At 44.8% G+C, this 14,632-nt stretch overlaps 1 long non-coding RNA gene across 1 annotated transcript in view; it reads right to left on the reverse strand.

The window, feature by feature from the left end:
- Nucleotides 1–14,632, reverse strand: part of LOC103557667 (uncharacterized) — an 88,303-nt gene that overhangs the window by 49,699 nt on the left and 23,972 nt on the right. Inside the window, exon 3 of the long non-coding RNA XR_011527501.1 lies at nt 14,301–14,450. This is a non-coding gene — a long non-coding RNA (uncharacterized lncRNA). The remainder of the gene's footprint in view (nt 1–14,300; nt 14,451–14,632) is intronic.

Below are 14,632 nucleotides of genomic sequence, written 5' to 3' on the forward strand. Positions count from 1 at the left end.
CTTTAGGTGCACTGTTAGATTGTTTATTTGAGATTTTTCTCATTTGTTGAGATAGGCATGTATTGCCATAAACTTCCCTCTTAGAACCACTTTTGCTGTATCCCAGAAATTTTGGAAGTCACATTTTCATTTTAATTTATCTCCAGGTATTTTTTTTTATTTCTCCTTTGATTTCTTCATTAACCCAGTCACTGTTCAGTAGCATTTTGTTTAATCTCCACATATTTGTAGCTTTCCTGATTTTTTTCCTGTAGTTGATTTCTAGTTTCCTACCATTGTGGTCAGAAAAGATGCTTGGTATTATTTCAATCTTCTTAAATTTATTGAAATTTGTTCTGTGGCCTGATATGTGATCTATCCTGGAGAATGTTTCATGTGCATTTGAAAAGAATGAGTGTTCTGGGGTTTTTGGATGGAATGTTCTGTGTATATCTACTAAGTCCATCTAGTCTAATGAGTCATTTAAGGCCAATTTTTCCTTATTGATCTGTTTGGATGCTCTATCCATTGGTGTAAGTGGATTGTTAAAGTGCCCTACTATTACTGTATTACTGTGTTCTCCTTTTATGTCTGTTAATAATTGCTTTATCTACTTAGGTGTTCCTATGTTGGGTGCATAGATATTTACAAGTGTTATACCCTTTTGTTTGATTATTCCCTTTATCATTATGTAGTACCCTTCTTTGTCTCATTAGTGTTTTTGTTTTAAAGTCTATTTTGTGATATGAGTATTGCTACCCTAGTTTTCTTTTCATTGCCATTTCCATGGAGTATCTTCTTTCATCTCTTTACTTTCAGTTTGTGAGTGTCTTTAGGTCTGAAGTGTGTCTCTTGTATGCAGCATATATGTGGGTCTTGCTTTTTAATCCAATCAGCAACCCTATTCCTTTTGATTGGAGCATTTAGTCCATTGACACTTAAAGTAGCTATTGACAAGTATGTACCTTTTGCCATTTTGTTCCTTCTTTTCTGGGTGTTTTAGTAGTTCTTCTCTGTTCTTTTCTTCTCTTGCTCTCTTCCCTTGTGGTTTGATGCCTTTCTTTAGTATTATGTTTGGGCTCCTTTCTCTTAATTTTTTGTGTATTTATTATAGGTTTCTGGTTTGTGATTACCATGAGGTTCATATATAATAACCTACGTATAAGCAATCTATGTTAAGTTGATTGTCTCTTTACCTCTTGCTAAAAGCTCTACTCTGTTACCCCCTCCTCCCAAATTTTATGTTTTTCATATCATAACTAACCTATTTTTTTGTGCATGTGTATCTGTTACCCTTTTATTATGGAAATAGATAATTTTAGTACTTTTGTCTTTTGACCTTCATATTAGCTTCATAGGTGGTTGATCTGTTACCATTACTATATTTTGCTTGCCTTTACCAGTGATTTTATTGGTCTGTGGATTTTTTGATAATTTTCTTATTACTATTTGTAGTCTTCTCTTTCCAAATTAAGTCCCTTTAGCATTTCTTGTAAGGCTAGTTTCTTGGTGATAAATTCCTTTAGTTTTTGCTTGTCTGGGAAGATCTTTTATCTCTCCTTCCATTCTGAATGATAACTTTGCCAGGTAGAGTATTCTTGGCTGTAGGTTTTTTCCCTTCAGCACTTTAAATATATCCTATCACTCTCTTCTAGCCTGTAAGGTTTCTGCTGAGAAGTTAGCTGATAGCCTTATCAGGTTACCTTTGTATGTAACTTGTTGCCTTTCTCTTGTACCTTTTAGGATTCTCTCTTTATCTTTGATTCTTGGCATTTTAATTATAATGTGTCTTGGTGTGGGCCTCTTTGGGTTTATCTTGTTTGGTGCTCTCTGTGCTTCCTGTACCTGGATGTCTGTTTCCTTCATTAAGTGAGGAAAGTTTTCAGCTATTATTTCTTCAAGTAGATTCTCTGCCCCTTTGTCTCTCTCTTCTCCTTCTGGGACACCTATGATACGGATGTTAGTGCACTTGATATTGTCCCAGAAGTCCCTTAGACTGTCCTTGTTCTTTTTAATTCTTTTTTCTTTTATCTGTTCAGCTTGGGTGATTTCCTCTAGTCTTTTGTCCAGCTCTCTGCTCTGTTCTTCTGTATCATCAACTCTACTATTGAATCCCTCTAGTGAATTTTTCATTTTCAGCATTGCATTCTTCATTTCTGATTTTTAAAAAAATATTTTCCAGTTCTTTGTTGAAGTTCTCACTGAGTTCATCCATTCGTCTCCCAAGATCAGTGAGCATCCTTATGACTTTTTGTTTGAACTCTTTGTCAGGTAGATTATTTATTTATATTTCATTTAGTTCTTTTTCTGGGGTTTTGTTCCTGTTTCCTTACTTGGAAGGTATTCCTTTGTCTCCTCATTTTGCCTCTTTCTCTGTGCTTTTATCTGTGTATTAGGTAGGTCAGCTATGTCTCCCGATCTTGGAGAGGTGGCCTTATGTAAGAGATGCTTTATGAGGCCAAGCAGTGTGCTTCCCTCTCATCACCAGTGCCAAATGTTCCAGGAATGTCCCCTGTGTGTGCTACATGTGTCCTTCTGTTGTGGCAAGTTGCTTTGGTTGCAGGTTCCCAGGGAGGTTAGACTGTCCCCCTGGCCAGCTGGTTGTAATGCTCAGCTGTGTGTGGCTGCTATGGACCCTTCAGTCACTTTATCAGGCATGGGGAACCCAAGCACAGTTGGCTGCAAGGTCTAATAGCACAGTACTATTACAGTTTTTCTGTTATGTGAGTAGGCCCCAGCATGACTGGTTGCTAGGCCCAGGGGCTTACAATTACTATAAGCCTCCAGTCTGCAATAGTTTTATCAGCTCTTTCAGGATTGCAGTGGAGTGGGGCCGAGCCCAAGCATGGGAGCACTCAATTGCTTCAGGCTTTGGAAGGTGGGGCCAATCCCCTATGCGGCTGTTTGGGAAGCACAAGTCTGTTGCAGCTGACAAGCCCCACCACCCACAGCGCCACATACCCTGTCAATACAGTCCTGCTGGGTGTGTTCCAACTCATTAAAGTGTACCCAGTCGCCCCATTGCTAGGCCCCACACACTCCACCAACACAGGCCCGCCCCTTGTGGATGCCCTGCCCCACAGAGGTGGACCCACTCACCTGGCTGCTGATGTTCCAGGCACCCCACCTATGTGGGCCCACTAGTTGCCAGGGGGCTTCCTGTTGGGTGAGGCAAGTCCCTAGGATGGGCAGCCTATCCTGGCTAAGCTGCATTAAATCGGTGCTCTAGTGGGTGGGGCAGATCCTGAGCTAACAGGCCAGGGGAAGAACTCCAATGCATCTGTCAGCATCTGTGTCAGCATGCCTGTACTAGGTCACAGTAATATCTGCCACCAATGTTTCAGTCCCTGGAGAGGTCTCACCTCTCACTGAGGTGCACCCAGAGCCTATCAGGTGAATATCTTTTCACCAAAGGACCATGCACCTTTCTTTCTGGTGATTTTAGGTTGCTTTCCAAAATGAGTGAATTTGTGCATGGGCCCTTTAAGATCAGGCTTTTTTCCTTATGTCTAATAGCTTTTCTGGCGATATTCCTCATTGCAGTTAATCACCAGCAAAGCCAGATATTATGACGCTTGTCTCAGTTGTGCTGAGTCCAAAAGCTGTTTATAGCAGTAATGCTCCCCCGCTCAGATCCCTCACTCCTCCAGGGAAGCCTTCGTACCTTAGGCTTGCTCCCAGCTGGCTGTGACATGCTGCAGTTAAAAGGGGGCTTTTTCCTCTCCAGAAAGGAATTTCTGACTCTTCCACCTCAGTCAGCACTGTCCTTTGCTGTGGGGGTTCTTTTTATCCAGTTTTCAGTTCTCTCTCAGGGGTAATTGTTCCAAGAGTAGTTGTAAATTAGTTGTGTCTGTGGGAGGAGGTGAGTTCAGAGTCCACCCACACTGCAACCTTGGCACCATTCTCCTGTGGTATAATTTCTAAGGTTACGCATTTTGTCCCTCTGATCTCTAAAACAATGCTCAGCTAGAGTACCTCTATTATTCAATTAAAAGAGTGTGTATATCCTAGCTCTTTGGTAGAATTCATACAAATACACACACCAGGAAGTAAACACAACCCCCAGAATCAAATTCCACAAACTACACGTTCAGTGTGACCACTGACCTCAACTGTAACCAGGAACATCCAAACACTGAACCTTGAAGTCTCAGCCCTAACTGCAACCCAACTCTAATCCCAGACTGAACAAACACAGCACTGAACTCAGCCTATTCCCAGCCCCTTAACTATTATAAAGACTTCAACTTTATAACTATTATAATACTTTTTAACTTTTTAACTATGATATTTAACTACAATACTTTTTAAAAAAAATTTTATTGAGTTAATGAGAGGTTAAAATCTTGTGAAATTTCAGTTGTACATTATTGTTTGTCAGTCGTGTCGTAGGTGCACCCCTTCACCCTTTGTGCCCACCCCCCACCCCATCTTTCCCCTGGTAGCCACTAATCTGTTCTCTTTGTCTACATTTTTAAATTCCTCATATGAGTGGAGTCGTACAGAGATTGTCCTTCTCTAGCTGGCTTATTTCACTTAACATAATTCCCTCAAGGTCCATCCATGTTGTTGCAAATGGGATGATTTTGTTCTTTTTTACGACTGAGTGATATTACATTGTATATATATATACCACATCTTCTTTATCCAATCATCAGTTGATGGGCACTTAGGTTGCTTCCACATCTTGGCTATTGTAAATAATGCTGCAATGAACATTGGGATGCATGGGACTTTTGGAATTTCTGACTTCAAGCTCTTTGGATAGATACCCAGTAGTGGGATAGCTGGATCGTATGGTAGTTCTATTTTTAATTTTTTGAGGAATCTCCATGCTGTTTTCCATAGTGGCTGCACCAGTTTGCATTCCCACCAGCAGTGCATGAGGATTCCTTTTTCTCTACAACCTCTCCAACACTTGTTACTATTAGTTTTAGATATTTTTGTCATTCTAACGGGTGTAAGATGATATCTTAGTGTAGGTTGATTTGCATTTCCCTGATGATCAGCGATGATGAACATCTTTTCATGTGCCTATTGGCCATCCATATATCTTCTTTAGAGAAATGTCTGTTCATGTCTCCTGCCCATTTTTTTTTAAAGATTTTATTTTTTCCTTTTTCTCTCCAAAGCCCCCCAGTACATAGTTGTATATTCTTCGTTGTGGGTCCTTCTAGTTGTGGCATGTGGGATGCTGCCTCAACATGGTTTAATGAGCAGTGCCATGTCCGTGCCCAGGATTCGAACCAATGAAACACTGGGCCACCTGCAGCGGAGTGCACGAACCTAACCACTCAGCCACGGGGCCAGCCCCAAAGTTAATCTTTCTTTTTTTTTTTTGTGAGGAAGATTAGCCCTGAAGTAACATCTGCTGCCAATCCTCCTCTTTTTGCTGAGGAAGACTGGCCCTGAGCTAACATCTGTGCCCATCTTCTTCCACTTTATATGTGGGACGCCTACCACAGCATGGCTTGCCAAGTGGTGCCATGTCCGCACCCGGGATCTGAACCGGCGAATCCTGGGCTGCCAAAGTGGAACATGTGCACTTAACTATTGTGCCACCAGGCCGGCCCCTCTCCTGCCCATTTTTTGATCGTGTTGTTTGATTTTTTGTTGTTGAGTTGTGTGAGTTCTTTATATATTATGGATATTAAGCCTTTGTTGGATGTTGCAAATATTTTTTGCCCGTTAGTGGGTTGTTTTTTCGTTTCAATCCTGTTTTCATTTGCCTTGAAGAAGCTCTTTAGTCTGATGAAGTCCCATTTGTTTATTCTTTCTATTGTTTCCCTTGTCTGAGAAGACATGGTGTCCGAAAAGATCCTTTTAATACTGATGTCAAAGAGTGTACTGCCTACATTTTCTTCTAGAAGCCTTATGGTTTCAGGTCTCACCTTTAAGTCTTTGATCCATTCTGAGTTTATTTTGGTGAATGGTGAGAAAGAATGGTCAATTTTCATTCTTTTACATGTGGCTTTCCATTAACTACAGCACTTTTTAACTTTAACTTTTTATAGTATTAACTATAATACTTTTAACAGTTTAATTATTATAATAACTGATACATAGTCTCTGTTTATAGAGAAACTGCTATGGACTGAATGTTTGTGTCCCCTCAAGTTCACATGTGAAAGCCCTAACATCCAGCGTGGTGATATTTGGAGATGGGGCCCTTAAGAGGTAATTATACCTAGATGAGGTCATGAGGGTGGAGCCCCGTTGATCAGATTAGTGTCCCTACAAGAAGAAGAAGAGAGACCAGAGCCTTCCCTACTCCCTCCACCCCACAGCCATGTGAGCATGCGAGGACACAGTGAGAAGGCTGAGGCCTGCAAGCTAGGAAGAGGCCCTCACCAAAGAACTGAAATGGCAGATACCTTGATCTTAGACTTGTCGACCCGTAGACTGAGAGATAAATGTCTGTTGTTTAATCCACCCAGTCTATGGTCTTTTGTCATGGCGGCCCAAGCTGACAAATACAGAAGCTATTGATGTTTTTTTTTAATTGGTGCCGTCACTGTGTAATCAGCCACCTGGTGACATCTTACATTCCACTCAAATGCAATTAGACCAGACCAAAGGAAAACAAGTATAATTCATCCATTCTCCCAGCCATTATCGCTTTGGAACCAAGAAAGCATTCCTTTTGTGCAGCCACTCCCCAACACACATCAGGTCTTCATTGTTTGTGGCTAAACTGGAGGTACAATGATTTATATAAATAAGTAATACAGTTACAATGATTTATATAAATAAGTAATAAAGTTAGCAGTATCATCTCTCATATGTTCTCTTTTTTCCAATTTCTTCTTCTCATCTAATTAACATGCATGAGGCAGACGGAGAGAGAGAGAGAATGAGTGAACTCTTTGCTATGCAGTAACACTAGAAGAGCAGGAAGAGACAATCCAGCACCAGATAGAAAAGCTTAGACAGTCCTCCACACTCTTGTTGTCAAGAGGAGAGGGTGGTGGGAGGAAAAAGTTTCCTCTACCAACTTAGGTTCAGTGGTGGGGGCTTGTGAACTAACAGACAGATTTACAGGAGAAAAGACAGTTTATTTACCAGGGAGCCTTCAGATAAATCGGCTCCCCAGCCATCCAAAGATAGAGGTTTATATACCAACTTTAAAAGGGGAAAGGGAGGTTGGAGAAAAGGCTTCCATGAAAAAACAAAAGGAAGGTAGAACAGTTTCAGATAAAGTTTGCGAAGCAATTACACGTCCCGGTGATAGTGGTTAGTTTCCTTTCTGGCTGCAAACCTCCCAGAGCGGGGGTTTATTTTTCAGGAGGTCCTGCTTACATCTGCAAAATAAGTTTATATAAGATTTTTTTCTGCAGCTGCTGTCTGTTCAGATATTTTTAGCTTAAAATATTCTTTGTGCTATTGACGTGCATTTTGAATCCCTCCAGGTGCAAAATCATTCTTCATGTAACATTTTCCAAGGGGCGTTTCCTACCTCACAGATTTTGGCCAGAGCTCCAGATGTAAGAAAAATGCACCCAAATGCCCCACAATCTGGAGTAAAGTGCAAGATTTGCAGAAAGATGGCAACCAAATTGTTTTGTGACCTCTTGCCCATCACCTGCCACCAGGCAGTAGCATGGGACCAGAAGTGAAACTGGAAAGAGGGTTTCTTGGAGGAAAGAGTTGTGCTTCCTCCTGCCTCAAGCCTGATAGGAGGACCTCCACGAGAGCCACCGAGAGCTGGGAAAACTGGAAAGCCACATGTAAAAGAATGAAAATTGACCATTCTTTTTCACCATTCACCAAAATAAACTCAAAATGGATCAAAGACCTAAAGGTGAGACCTGAAACCATAAGGCTTCTGGAAGAAAACGTAGGCAGTACACTCTTTGACATCAGTATTAAAAGGATCTTTTCGGACACCATGCCTTCTCAGAGAAGGGAAACAATAGAAAGAATAAACAAATGGGACTTCATCAGATTAAAGAGCTTCTTCAAGGCAAATGAAAACAGGATTGAAACAAAAAAACAACCCACTAACTGGGAAAAAATATTTGCAAGTCATACATCCAACAAAGGCTTAATATCCATAATATATAAAGAACTCTCACAACTCAACAACAAAACATCAAACAACCCAATCAAAAAATGGGCTGGAGACATGAACAGACATTTCTCCAAAGAAGATATACTGATGGCCAATAAGCACATGAAAAGATGCTCATCATTGCTGATCATCAGGGAAATGCAAATCAAAACTACACTAAGATATCACCTTACACCCGTTAGAATGACAAAAATATCTAAAACTAATAGCAACAAATGTTGGAGAGATTGTAGAGAAAAAGGAACCCTCATACACTGCTGGTGGGAATGCAAACTGGTGCAGCCACTATGGAAAACAGTATGGAGATTCCTCAAAAAACTAAAAATAGAACTACCATACGATCCAGCCATCCCACTACTGGGTATTTATCCAAAGAGCTTGAAGTCAGCAATCCCAAAAGTCCTATGCACCCCAATGTTTATTGCAGCACTGTTTACAATAGCCAAGACGTGGAAGCAACCTAAGTGTCCAGCAACAGACGAATGGATAAAGAAGATGTGGTACATATATACAATGGAATACTACTCAGCTGCAAAACAGAACAAAATCATTCCATTTGCAATAACGTGGATGGACCTTGAGAGAATTATGTTAAGCGAAATAAGCCAGCGAGAGAAGGATAATCTGTGTATGACTCCACTCATATGAGGAATTTAAAATTATGGACTAAGAACAGTTTAGTGGATACCAGGGGAAAGGTGGGGTGGGGGGGTGGGCACAAAGGGTGAAGTGGTGCACCTACAACATGACTGACAAACATTAATGTACAACTGAAATTTCACAAGATTGTAACCTATCAATAACTCAATTAAAAAAAATAAATAAATAAATAATAAAAATAAATAAAAATTTAAAAAAAAGAGAGAGAGCCACCGAGAAAGCTTGGCCTGAGCGCCCTGGAGCTGACTGGGTGCAAGAGTGAAGAGAGTCGCTGAGGTCTCCTGTGAGCCCACTCAAGAGGATGCCTGCTGGGCAAAGATTGTGCAGATGGAAAGATGTCATAAGCAGTTGGCTTGAGGTTATGTCACTCTGGTCAGAGAATGGCGTACCCAAGGGTGGTGTCTCCAATGCACACACAGAGCAGCCCACAAGAGGAAGATCCAGCATCTGGAACTGACCACCCAGAGGACACCATCAATGGCTTTTCTGCCCTTTTCTCTCCTCCCTCTCCTTCCCCCACCCTAAATGAGATAAGGGTGACATCGTGAGTGGGTAAAGAGGACTGGGAGTAAGGGAGAGGAAATAGTGAGGAAGCCAGCCCATTTCCCTTCCCCACTGAGCTCCTAAGCTGAGGGGGAGCAGCATTCCATGGCCCCACCTTGCTCCCCTGCCGTGCCTGACCAGTTTGCCCTTCAAGTGTTCTGACCCGTCCAGAGTCAAAGTTCAGGGAGCTGGGCAGGAAGAGAGGTAAAAGGGAAGGAGGACATCGCATGTCTGGAACTTCCCTAAAACATGGCTCCCTGAGCTCGGCAGATGTTCAAGCCTGGCTCTTTCTGTCATGGGGTGTTTTGAAGTTCTTTGGGGACCCTCCCAGCCCCACACTCTTTGCAGTTACTGGCACGGGTGATGCAATTTCCAGCTTGCTCCTGGCAATTTCCATTCAGCCACTGGACCTATTTTACCTCCACAAAACTTTCTCTTTGGGGGTCCCATTGGCCCTCCAGGCAGCTCCCTTGGGCAAGTCCTTTGAAGATGTCTCTCTCCATCTCAAGACACCCGAGACCCCAGTACTGTCTACTCACACATCCCAGCTCACCTCCAGGGCCTGTGTGGGTCTCTTTTCTAGGTCCAGCCACCAGAGAACAGACTATTCTGCCAGGGTACACATCTCTAGTCCTGGGATAGCCAAAGAGAGGATAGTTTATGCATGCAGTTTGGACCTGCAGTCTGGGATGTCCTCACATGTACACAGTCCCCTCACGGTGCAGGACACAACCAGGAACAGGAAGAGAAGGAGGATGGGGCCAGGGTCCATTTATGCTCTTGCCTCCGTCTGCAGATGTGAGGGGAGGGAAGGGGAGGGGGCTGAAGTGTCCCCAGCAGCTCAGAAGAGGGAACAGCTGGTGCTAAGAGACTGAAGTGGGAGAGAGCTTTGTGCATTCGGGGGACAGGAAAAGGAGGGAAGGAGAGAGCTCTGTGGGGGAGGTTGGGCTGCCGGTGGAGCCAATCTCTCAAGGCCTTGTGAGCCCTGGCAAAGACTTTGGTCTTATCCCAGGAGCAGCCGGAGGACTTGCAGTGTTTAAGCACAGGGGCCCCATGAACAGACTAGCGCTTAGAGAGACCTCTCTTGCTGCTCTTGGACTGAGGGCACCAAGAATGGACACGCAAGGAAGAGTTGGGATGCCGATGCGATTGTGAGATGAGAAATGGTGGCCTTGGCTAGAGCAAGGGCTCTGGAGAAGGTGTGAGTGGGGACATCCACAGGCCCATCACCCTGGGGCTGCCCCTGGTCCTCTCCCAGCTTCCTGTGCACCCTTAATGGCCAGTCTCCCACCAGAGATCCACAATAATTCTGAGGAAAGGGAGGTTATTCGTACATGAAATATTCTTGGAGATAATGCAAAAAGGCAAGGTGCCTGGCACCTTGTCACCTTGTCATAGCTTCAAGTTTAAGTTAGCTTGTATTTTGACTACAGTGTATTCTCCCAGCTGGACAATAAATCCTACAATAGTACAGACTGTGTCTGTCCCATTTACCCTATATCCCCAGCTCCTAGCAAAGAGCCCAGCAGAGAATAGACCCTCGTAAGTATTAATTTAGTTAATTGTATCTTGCTATTGCTGTATAACAAATCACCCCCAAATTTAAATGGCTTAAAACAGTAACAGCCATTTATTTTGCTCACAATTCTGCAATCAGCTCATCTCTGCTCAGTGTGGCATCAGCTGGGACAGCTCAACTTGAAACTGGAGCATTTACTTCCAAGATGGCTTGCTCTCATGGCTTGCAAGTGGATGCTAGCTGTTGACTGGGAACTTAGCCAGCTCTGTGAGCTGGGGGCCTTGATTCATCTCCACGGGATCTACCCACAGGCTGCTCGGGCTTCCTCACAGCATGGTGCCTGGCTTCCAGTGTTCCTAGAGAATCAGGGGGAAACTGGATTGCCTTTAATGGCCCAGCCTCAGAAGTCACAAAGTGTCCTTTCACTATAGTCACAAGTCTGCCTGGATTCAAGGGGATGGTACACAGATTCCTTTCTCTCACTTGGAGGAATGTCAGGGTCACATTATAAGGACTACGTATGGGGATATTAGAGTGGCCAACTTTGGAAAATACCTTCTGTCTGTCCCATGAATAAGCAAACACATCATTTAGTGGTAGACCCAGCATTTGAACCTAAGTTCTGTTCATCACCTTTTGTTCAAGGAGGAAAGGATACATGTCACACATTCTAGAAAGTTTGCTTGGAGAAGATAAATCTTTGGAGGTTAGAGGGTTAATCGACAGTTATGAGGAGAATTCATTTATTTGTATCTGCCACTTCAACTAAAATGTAGGCTCCATGAGGATATAGATATAGATACACAAAAATCTCCAGTGCTTAGCCCAGAGCCCAGTCCATAGTAGCTGTGCAAAGAATTCTTGTAGAATAAAGAAATGAAATGATGAGATGCAGGGCTTCGTCCTGCAAGATAAAGTGTCACTTGGTGAGGCGCTGCCACCTTCTGGGCACTGGAGGCATTGCCAGCCATTTCCAACGCTCCATTTCTCTGCGCGCCTTCAGAACGATGCATCCCTCTCTTGCCAGAAGCCACTCTCAGTTTACAGGGTGCTTTCCTGATGGCAAATTAATGTGGTTTTTAACAACAATCCTGACTCCTATATTGATTCCCATTTGACCAACGAGAACTGTGAGAACCAGAGGAGTTACTTACCAGAATCACCTCTCCCTGGCGTCTCCACATTCTCACCCCAAGCCCTCCTCCCCTCTCTACAGCCTGGCTTTGCCTCCTCCCCCTCACTGTGGCTTCTCTGGCCAAGGTCCTCAAGGGCATCCTGGTTGAAGCCTGCAACCCCTTCCCACTCCTTGTCTTACGCTGTGTAGCACTAGACACTGTTGCTGTCTTCCCTCCTCAAAATATGTGGTTCCCTCGGCATCTTCCATGACTACCTCCTCTCCTGATTTTTCTCCTACCTCTCTAGCTGCTGCTTCTCTTTGGCCACTTCTCTACAGTCCACCTTCTCCCAGGTCTGTCCCTGAGCCCGCCCCTCTCTGCAGAGCCCTGGGAGATCACCTCCCCTCAGGGCCTCAAATCCCACCTACACACAAATGGGCTGCCAGGTGTGTGATCAGCCCAGTCTTTCCTCCTGAGCTCCAGTTCCGATTATCCGGCCCCCTGAAGACCGGCTGTGCCTGGGAGACCCTGGCATCTCGGGCTCATCTTGTCCAAAGTCAACCTGTTGCCTCCCCTTCCACCAACCACCCTGCCCTTCCCCTCACCCCCCTTGCCCAGCTTAGGGAACAGCATCCTCACCCATTCACTTCCTCAAGCCAGGCAGCTGGGGACCACCCCTGAGGGCTCCATCGCCTTACACCAGGTTGACTAAACAGACTTCAGTCTGCTACCCCAAACAGTTCACCAGGTACCCAGACATCTTTTAGCTCTTTTATGTGTTGTCTATTCTACTCCTCAGCATCCTTCAGACTCAGCCCCTCCTCCCCTCCTCTCTGCCTCCACCGAATCTTCCTCATTCAGAACCAGGACTACTGTGACAGGCCCTCATCACCTGCCTCCTGAGACCCAAATTGCCCTCGTTAAAATCCTTCAGGATGGGGCCCAAACTCCTTGCCTGGCACCCACAGTTTGGCCCCCACCCACCACCAAAGACCACTCTCCACCCTCTGCCCATCCACCCTGCACTCAAGTCACACTGCACATATCACACCATCCATACGTCTGTGCCTTTGCCCACTTCCTTCCCTCTGCACAGAATACCTTCCCTCATCTGCTCATGTCCAAAGTATGCCATCCCCATTGTACACACAGGGAAACTGAGGCACAGAGGGCTGACGTAACTCGTCCAACGTTATAGAGCTGGGAAGGGGTGGAGCCAGGTTCCAAAGGAGGAGTGTCTGAAACCGGCTCCTTTCACTATTCTGCAGCACCCAGGCTCAGCTGCACGCCTCAGTTTCCCCAAGTGTAAAATGGGGCAATGAAAGACTGTGGGCCCCATCTGCTCTGAGTTTCCCTAACCAGGATTTCTTGATTCTGAGACTCTCAGGTGGTGACCTGCGGGCACCAAGCACAGGTCCCCCAGCCGGCCACTTGGCAGGGAATGCTTTGGCCAAGCGTGGGGCTGGCTGGGTGATTGTTACAAGTGGGCAGGCATTGCCCGCCTCCTCGACTGCTCCAGTTTCCATCTGTATTAGTTTTCTGTTGCTTCGTAGCAGAATACCACAAAGAGCACCTTCAACAACTCCTGTTTATTAGTTCACAGTTCCATAGCTAATACAGTGGTATTAGTTCTGCAGCTAATGCAGAAGTCTGGCAGGGCTGGGCTGGGCTCCCTGCTCAGGGAAGCATTAGGCTGAGTCCTCATCTGGAAACTGAAGAAAACTGTTCCAAGCTCATTCAGGTTGGTAACAGAACTCAGTTCCCGAAGTTATAGGATTGTGGGCCCACTTCCTTGCTGGCAGTCAGCCAGGGGCCTCTCTCAGTTCCTTAAGGCACCCCATTCCTTCTCACACAGCCTGTCCATCTTCAAGTCAGTGATGGTCCGTCAAATCCCCCTCATGCCTCGAGTCTCTCTGATTTCCTCTTCTGCCACCAGCTGAAGAAAACTTTCCACTTACAAAGGGCTCACCTGATTGGGTGAGGCCCACCCAGATAATCTCTTTATTTTAAGATCGACTGACTTGGCACTTTAATCACACATGCAAAATCCCTTCAGAGCAGTGCCTGGACTGGTGTTTGATGAATCACCAGGGGACAGGAATCTTGGGGGGCCGTCTTTAGAATTCTGCTGACCACACCATCATTCATTAGACATTTGCTAAGACCTGCTCACACTATCTGTACTCAGCAGTACTGGGGGTGCAGAAATGGATAAAACTTGACCCAGGACCTCTGGGACCCCTGAATCAACATCCCTCTATCCACCCTGGGCTCAATCAGATTTTCCCACCTCCTTGCCTATGTTTAGGTCACTCCTTCTACCTAAATGCTGTTCCCTACTATCTTAGTCAGCTCAGAACACAACAAAATCCCACAGACTCGGAGGTTTAAGCAACAGAAATTATTTTCTCACAGTTCTGGAGGCTGGAAGTCCAAGATCAGGGTGATGTCAGGTTTGCTTTCTCCTGAGGCCTCTCTCCTTTGCTCGCAGACAGCTGCCTGCTCACTCTGTGCTCACACGGCCTCTCCTCTGTGCAGGTGCATATCCGGTGCCTCTTCCTCTCTATAAGAACACCATTCATATCGGATTAGAGCCCACCCTGATGCCCTCATTTAACCTTACTCACCTCTTTAAAGGCCCTATCTCCAAAGACAGTCGCATGCTAAGGTACTAGGGGGTCAAGGTTTCAACACACGAATGCAGGGGAGACCCAATTCTGTCCATAATACCTACTGTCTCCACCC

The sequence above is a fragment of the Equus przewalskii genome, chromosome 15 (genome assembly GCF_037783145.1).
Source record: "Equus przewalskii isolate Varuska chromosome 15, EquPr2, whole genome shotgun sequence".
NCBI lineage: Eukaryota > Metazoa > Chordata > Mammalia > Perissodactyla > Equidae > Equus > Equus przewalskii.